The 8,772-nt window shown below is 42.6% G+C and overlaps 1 pseudogene; it reads right to left on the bottom strand.

The window, feature by feature from the left end:
• Positions 1–656: 656 nt before the first annotated feature.
• On the bottom strand, positions 657–2,832 carry LOC116585619 (annotated as a pseudogene).
• Between the last annotated feature and the right edge of the window lie 5,940 nt (positions 2,833–8,772).

An 8,772-nucleotide genomic window follows, 5' to 3' on the forward strand; every position in this document is an offset into this window, starting at 1 on the left:
GCTTCTGTGTCCACTTGACATTTCCCCATTATATTTTGAACACATCCTTGCTTTCTGACACAAGATGTTCTAGGCTCTTCTTGTACTTTCCATGCCCTAATGCAGGAATCACCATTTTGTTAAGTAGTTCTAGTTCCTGCTAGTGGAAAATGTTATTTAGAAGCCAAGATCTGGGTACTAGGTGTGTTCATTGCTACTGAGGTGTCACTATTCCTGAATATTCTGTGGACATTTATATCTAACTATGTATCATCTGCCTATCTATGTATCTACCTATGTTCTGATAGATAACTCCAATTCCAATCCAACACTACAGGGTTTGAGTTTTCTCCCTCTCCATAATCCTAACTCTCTTCTCTCACAGTGAGAAACTTAGCTCTTATTAAGTCCTAACGTATTTATTTAATAATTCTCCCCAGCATCATCAATCTGTCGTCACCATCCTTTCCCCTGGATATTCTTCTCATCCTCTGACTCCCGTGCTGGAAACCCCCACCCACAGGAGCATGTTCCTCACTCTGCTGGGATCCTGACCCCTCCTACCAGATCCTGCAGAGATACCTTACTCACTCTACAAGCATACCTTGGAGATATTGAGGGTTTGGATGCAGACCACTTCAAAAAAGTATTCTAAAGAAGCAATGTATATACCTTAATTGAAAATAATTATTGCTAAAAAATGTTAACCATCATCTGAGCTATCAGCAACTTAAAATCTTTTTGCTGGTAGAAGGTCTTGCCTGGATGTTGATGGCTACTGACTGATCAGGGCTGTGGCTGCTGAAGGTTGGGGCGGCTATGGCAATTTCTTAAAATAGGACAGTAATGAAATCTAATTCATCAATGGACTCCTCTTTGCACAAAGGAGTCCTCTGTAGCACGCGCCGCTATTTGACAGCATTTTACTCACTGTAGAACTTCTTTGAAAATTGGCATCAATTGTCCCAAGCCTTGTTGCTGCTTTACCAACTAAGTTTATGTAATAGTCTAAATATTTTTTAGGGGGGTACAGAAGGAGAGGGAGAGAGAAAATCTTAAGCAGTCTCCATGCCCAGCATGGAGCCCAGCTTTGGGCTCGGAGATCATAACATGAGGAGAAATTAGGAGTCAGATGTTTAACTGACTGAGACACCCAGCTACCGCTAAATCTTTTGTTGTTATTTCAACAATCTCCAAAGTATTTTCACCAGCAGATTCCATGTGAGAAACCACTTTCTCTGCTCATCCATAAGAAGCAGCTCCTCGGGGCACCTGGGTTGCTCAGTTGGTTAAGCATCTGCCTTCAGCTCAGGTCATGATCCCAGGGTCCTGGGATCGAGCCCTGCAGGAAGCTGCTTCTCCCTCTCCCTTTGCCTCTTCCCTCTGTTCATGCTCTCTCTCACACACACACATAAATAAATAAATCTAAAAAATATAGAAAAGCAATGATGAGGACTTAGCATTGCAGAATGGCTTTCTCATATATTAAAAAGAAATAGCTCCTCATTTATTAAAGTTTTTTGATGAGATTAAACCAATTCAGTCACATCTGCAGGCTCTACTTCTAATTCTAATTCTCTTGTTATTTATTTCTACCATATCCGTAGTTACTTCCTCCACTGCAGTCAGGAACTCCTCACAGTCGTCCATGATGATTGGAATCAACCTTTTCCAAACTCCTATGAATATTTTGACCTCTCCTGGTGAATCACAAATGTTCTAAATGACATCTAGAATAGTGAATCCTTTTTAGTAGGTTTTCCTTTTGCTTTGTTCAGACCCACCATATGAATCTACCTCAGGCATCTATAGCCTTATGAAATCTATTTCTTAAAGAATAAGACTTGAAAGTCAAAATGACTCCTTGACTCCTTGATCCATACGCTGCAGAATGTATGCTGTGCTAATGTATGCTGTGAAAATAACATTAATCTCCTTGCACATCCTCATCAGAGCTCCTGGGTGTCCAGGTGCACTGTTAGAGAGCAGAAGTACTTTGCAAGGAATCTTTTTTTCCGAGCAGTAGGTCTCAACAGTGGGCTTAAGATATTCAGCAAGCCATGTTATAAACAGATGTGTTGTTAATCAGGCTTTGTTTTTCAATTTATACAGCACACGCAGAGTAGATTTAGCATCAGTCTTAAGGGCTCTAGGATTTTTGAAACAGTCAATGAGCACTGGCTTCACCTTAAAGTCACCAAATGTATTAGCAGTTAGGAGTCAGCCTGTGCTTTGAAGCCACACATTGACTTCTCCTCTCCAGCTGTCAAAGTCCTAGATGGCTATTTCTTTAAAGAGAGAACTGTTTGGTCTACACTGAAAATCTGTTGTTTGGTATAACCACCTTCACGAATTATCTTAGCTGTATCTTTCTGGTAAGTTGCCACAGTTTCTCCATCAGCACTTGCTGCCTCATTTGTACTTTTATGTTATGGAGACAACTTCCTTCCTTAAACTTCTAAACCAACCTCTGCTAGCTTCAAACTTTTCTCTGCAGCCTCTCTCAGCCTCCACAGAACTGAACAGAGTTAGGGCCTTGCCCTGTTAGGCTCTGGTTTAATGGCATGTTGTGGCTGACTGGATTTTCTCTCCAGACCACTAAAACTTTCCCTGTATCAGCAATAAAATTATTCTACCTTCTTATCATGTATATGTTCATGGGGGTAGCACTTCTGATTTACTTTAACAACTCTTCCTTTGCATTCACAACTTGCCTGTTTGGTGCAAGAAGCCTAGCTTTTGACCTATCTTGGCTTTGGTCATACCTTTCTCTTGAAGCTTAATCATTTCTAGCTTTTGATTTAAAGTGAAAGACATGCTACTCTTCTTTTCACTTGAATATTTAGAGGCCATTGTAGGGTTATTAATTGGCCTAATTTCAGTATTGTTATGTCTTGGGGAATAGGGAGGCTTGAGGAGCGGGAAAGAAATGGATAAATGGCTGGTCTGGAGCAGTCAAAATACACATATTTATCCATTCAGTTATATGATTGTGGGTCCTGGAACACCAAAACAATTACAAGAGTAATATCAAAGACCACTAATAATAGATCACCATAACAAATATAATAATAAAGTTTGAAATATTGTGAGAATTACCAAAATGTGACACAAAGACACAAAGTGAGCAAATGTTGCTGGGAAAATGGTGCCAAGAGACTTACCTGTTCAAAAGTGGCAGGATTCAATTTGTGAAAAAAAAAAAAAATACAGTAGCTGTGAAGTACAATATAGTGAAGCATAATAAAATGAGGTATGCCTATACCTGGACTCTGATACCTCCTAATAGGCCTCTCCTCCTCATGGGCATCCTCCCTTCCCACCCAAGTTCTGTCTTCCCATCTTCTCACATTTGGGTTCTCTCTGTACCACTTAGACACCTTCTTTACCCTTCAAAGGCTCTGATCCCTCCTCCTTGGATGCCTTCTTGTCCCTCTGGGTTCTGACTCCCCATGCCAGTCTTTCTGCATAGACACATTCCTTAAGCCCCATTCAAACTCCAGTATCACTGTGAACCACAACAACTCCCCTGAGTGCGTCCCTTGCTTTGTCCCACCTGATGGCTTTAGAACCAACTTATTCATGAAGGGATGGGAAAATACAGGATGGGTAGGAAAGGGGACCCTGCCTATCTGGATGCCAGGTGAAGAACAGACTGTAGGAATGCATGAGTAGAAGGAAAGACACCAGTTGAGAGGTTATTACAACAATCCTACTGAGATCATAGAGACTCTGTAGTGGGGAAAGTGAGAAATAATCATATTCTAGATATATTCTAAAAGCAAAGCCAGTAAGACATGCTGATGAAATACTTGGGAACTCAAACAAGTATTTATTTTTCATATTCCTTAATCAAGTTTCTCTAGTTGTAAGAAGCAGAAACCTATTCTAATTAGCTTAAGCAAAGACGATGAATTTATAAGGATTTTAACTCTCTTAGGTCTATCTCTCAGAACCCAAAGGCAGAAGCAGCAGCCAGGCCTCACGACGGGCAGGAACCAAGACCTAGAGAGCCACTTGGAACCAGGGCAGGCACCCCTCCTCTCTCTTTAGCCACATGATCACTTGTGTATGCTCTTTTGTACACATCTTCTCCATTCTCTTCTCTTGCAGATCTCTTTTCCTCTGTTCTCCATGCACACAGAAGAAGACAGTGAGGATGATTCTGAGCTCCTGTTTCACAGACCCCATTCAAAAGTAATGGGAGGGACACCTGGATGGCTCAGTTGGTTGGGCGTCTGCCTCTGGCTCAGGTCATGGTCCCAGGGTCCTGAGATCGAGTTCCGCATAGGGCTCCTTGCTTGGCGGAGAGCCTGCTTCTCCCTCTGACTGTCGCTCTACCTGCTAGTTTTCTCTCTCTCTCTCTCTCTCTCTCTCTGTCTGACAAATAAATAAATAAAATCTTAAAAAAAAAAAAAAAAAAGTAATGGGAACCACTGTCTGGTTCCCAGTCCCAAATTCCCAGGGAATGAAACTGAGTGGTTCAGTGTGGGTTAGCAATCTATCTCTTATGGCCAGGGAAGCAGGGTTACAAAGTAAAAACTTGGCTCTTGGACTTATTCCTGATGGGGAAAGGGTCATTTCTTAGGGATTAGAGGTTAATGGGCAGGTCAGACACACCCCCAAATGTCACCTATTAATCTATCAAATGCAAAGGACAGACTAGCTGCTGTGAGTTACACAGAAACAAGTCAGACACAACCTGTATCTTCAAGCCAACAATCTCCAAAGAGAACTAAGATATGAAACCATAAGAAAATGATTCAAGACAGTTAGGTCATATGGCAGGAGCTCTGAGAAGCACTGGTGGCCTTCAGAAACAGAAAAGCCCCCACCCATAGCAGGCTCTAATCAGCAGCATCTCAGTTACCAAAACTGAGGTCGGTGGGGAAAGAGAAAGGGAAGAGAAAAGTCTGTGGTTATTTTGCACTGGACATGAGAGGCCTGGCAGAAGCCCTGTGAGCCATGCCGTCCTCTGATTCTGCAGGCAGTGGGCCTCTAACAAGACCTTGGATTCCCTCACCACTGATTTATGGCTTGTGCAGCCAGCAAATTTATACCCTCTGTGGCTTTGTTTTTATAGCATTGCTTCTCCCAAGAGCTGGCTTCATACCTCAGACATATAAATCTGTTAGAGCGTGGTATATAGCCCAAGAGGTCTTTCCCAGGTGGGCAAGACTTTGTTCTCATCTATAGAGTCTTTCAGAGTCCTCTCAGGCTGACCCCCACCTCCACTCCCATGCATTCAGCCTATCTTTATTCACTGAAAAAGCCAACCCAATCTACAATCCCAGTGCCACTGGGAGACGAGGCCTAGCTCCCTCCTGAAGTTCTTAAATGGTCACTGAGCCTCCCAATTGTTTTTAGACCACAGCTTGGAGAGTCAATCCAGTTTGCTCATTTTGCTAATACTCACCTACTGTAGTTAGTTCTACCATCTCTAGGACCTTGGCTAAAGGGGCAACATGACAAAACAGAGGCAGAGTGCTGTTACAAGTAATTCCAGTTGTCATTCAAAACGTACATGTTTAAAATCACATTTATACTCTAAAGCAACACAGTGCTAGGGCAAAAGAGGAAATGTTATGCAAATTCTTGATAAAGCTGTTCTTTTCCCCTTACCTTTTCCTTTTGGAATACTGCTTTGGTTGGAGGAAAGCTGTAGTGTTTGATGTAGGGATGGGGGAGGCAGTGCTGACAAATATTTACTTATTCTGGATAAACAGACACTCCCCCCACAACACACACACACACCTCTAAGCCAAGAAGCACAACCCAACCAACTACCTTCCTTAGGAGTGACCTGCTTCTGTCAGAGATAGAAGGAAGCTTGCGCTGGTTTGTGTGTTGAAGAGGACTTGCTAGAGCAGAAAAATAAAGCACTGCTACCCAGGCTCTCTGAGCACCATAGAAATTGCTCTGTTCTGAGGGCTCCCTTTTTGACTCAGTGACCATAGATTTCATTCACAAGGAAATACGAAGATAATAGGAGCTGCTTCTTGCCCTCTATATAGTTCAGTCTAGATCAGCTCCTTCTAGAGACTGTTCCATGCAACATCAGTCCCATGAAATGTTCATCGACATGCAAGCTTGGACAATACTATCTATCTCCAACAATACTATCTAACTCCAATCTGGGGTTAATACGGTGGTGCGCACTGTGGACGGTGTAAAAAGCCCAACAGTTAAGAAGTCTAATGAACTCTGTTTAAGGTGCTTTCCAAACCTATTTGACCATGGAACACATACACCTATCATCGTTCCCTCTTCAGTAACATCAGCTCTGAGGACACATTTCAGGAAATGATCCTTCTGACAGACCTCTCAGGTAGGATGGAATATATACTTATTTAGTTCCATCCATGAACCCGAACATTGTGGTCCTGAAAAATTATAACTCTTTTAGTGAATGTGGCCTCTGCATCTCAAAAAAATGATGAAGACATACTTGAAAAATTAAGTGATTAAAAACATTTTAGGGGTGCCTGGGTGGCTCAGTGGGTTAAGCCATTGTCTTCAGCTCAGGTCATGATCTCAGGGTCCTGGGATCGAGCCCCGCATCGGGCTCTCTGCTTGGCGGGGAGCCTGCTTCCTCCTCTCTCTCTCTCTGCCTGCCTCTTTGCCTACTTGTGATCTCTCTCTGTCAAATAAATAAAATCTTTAAAAAAAAAAAACAAAACATTTTAAACATCAACATAAGCCAATCTATTTAAATTGAGATTGAACATGACAAGCCAAACAATATCAAAGAAACATGTGGTAAATCTATATTAGAAAAAAAAAATCTAAAATTGGAAAAATCGGGGCACCTAGGTGGCTCAGTCATTAAGCATGTGCCTTTGGCTCCAGTCATGATCCCAGGGTCCTGGGATCAAGCCCCACCTCGGGCTCCCTGCTCAGCGGGGAACCTGCTTCTCCCTCTCCCTCTGCTGCTCTCCCTGCTTGTGTGTTCCCTCTCTCGCTGTCTCTCTAGCAAATAAATAAATAAAAATCTTTTCAAAATATATAAATAAAATAAAATAAAATTGGAAAAATCACCTCAAATTCACAGTAATATTGACCATAACCTTCTTTTATTAGCCCAGCTCATTTTGATCTATTTAATAACTTAGGTTCTCTAAAGCTTCAGTTTACCCGTTCACTTGACAAGGCTGTTGAAAGGCTCAGAATGGAGTACATACACGTTAACTTTTAATATACTGCAATGCTCAAGACACCAGAGGTCAAATATGACTCTTAGGTCTTGGTTTTCTCAAAGGGTCCAGTGAGTGACAACAAAGCCACTTAATGCCAAGCATTCCTACATGCCAAAGTAGGGCACTAACCCACCAATTTGAGATTTCCAAGGGAGGTTGTCAAAAATGATCTCTTAGGAAACATCCACTTTTTTTTTTTTTTAAAGATTTTATTTATTTATTTGACAGACAGAGATCACAAGTAGGCAGGCAGAGAGAGATGGAGAAGCAGGCTCCCTGCTGAGCAGAGAGCCTGATGTGGGACTCCATCCCAGGACCCTGGGATCATGACCTGTGCCGAAGGCAGAGGCTTTAACCCACTGAGCCACCCAAGCACCCGGAAACATCCACTTTAAAAGCATAAAAGGAAAAGACTGAAGAAGTTAGAAATGACCATTCTTCTAGAGAAAATTACTAGTGTCCTGAGGTATCTCTGACTGCTGTTGGCCATTAGGATTTAGCTATGAGGCCGGAGTTAGGAAAACACACAGAATGTAGAGGAAGAAGGAAGTCCATTCCTTCTTACCCAAAGGAGTGTGGGAAAAGGACAGCAAACAGAAGAACCAAGAAGAAATGTAGGCGTGAAAGTCCTAATTTTCTCTCAGAGAGATGGTAGGAGCTAAGCCAGCGGAGGAGAAGACTGTGACAGGGAGATTCTTACCACACTTATGATGTGGCCTACAGAAGGGTATCAACAGGGCACAAAGTGCAGGAAAACAATAAGCCAAGCAGTATGGCCAGGAAGAGAGGGTCTGGAGTGCCATCAACAGCCAGAGGCCTCAAGTGAAACTCCTGCCCAGAGGCCAGAGGAAGACCAGAGACATAAGAGGATCTACTGAGAGGGAAACAAGTCAGCAAGGATGTCCTACCAGATACCATCTGAGATGAGTAAGAATGGACTCAGATATACAGCAGATACTAGGATGGCCTAGAGACAGGAATGAGCCAACATTCTTTGAGACACCAGCCAGCTCACACCCAAGTGCCAGTGCAAGGACAGAGGGACCCTTCTTCCGGACTATAAATTCTCCCACGCTCCTTCCATGCCAAATCTCTCAAACCAGAAAGAAGAGACCAAGTGAAAAATCAAGAGACTGTTTAGAAGATTAGACTATGTCATAACGTGCACTAGACTGTATTGGCTTTTTGCCTGCCACCCAGTCTATAGGCGTAGAGAGGGGCTTCTACCAGTTATACCCTTGAGTAAAGACACTATACTTTGCCTGAACATCTGAGACTGGTGTGAACACAATTTATGTTCCCACCACCAACTAATGGAGATGTTTCTTTTTATTAATGATGAGACCTCTTGATGGAACACAATGAGCTAACCCAGATTAGGCTCAGTAACAAGAACCTGTCTACTAGGAATCGAGATTTTCTTCCAGAAACAGTTAAATGCTCATTTTTAAAAATACTTTTATTTTGCAAGAAATTGCCAAAGGATCGGTCAGTGACTTCATAGTGCCAGGCAGGCAGTGGTTTTGCCATGGACCTTCATCAGAAGGACCCAGGTACGAACACTGAACACTAACATTGTGACCTCAAGCTGCCAACC

Source organism: Mustela erminea, chromosome 3, assembly GCF_009829155.1.
Source record: "Mustela erminea isolate mMusErm1 chromosome 3, mMusErm1.Pri, whole genome shotgun sequence".
Lineage (NCBI taxonomy): Eukaryota > Metazoa > Chordata > Mammalia > Carnivora > Mustelidae > Mustela > Mustela erminea.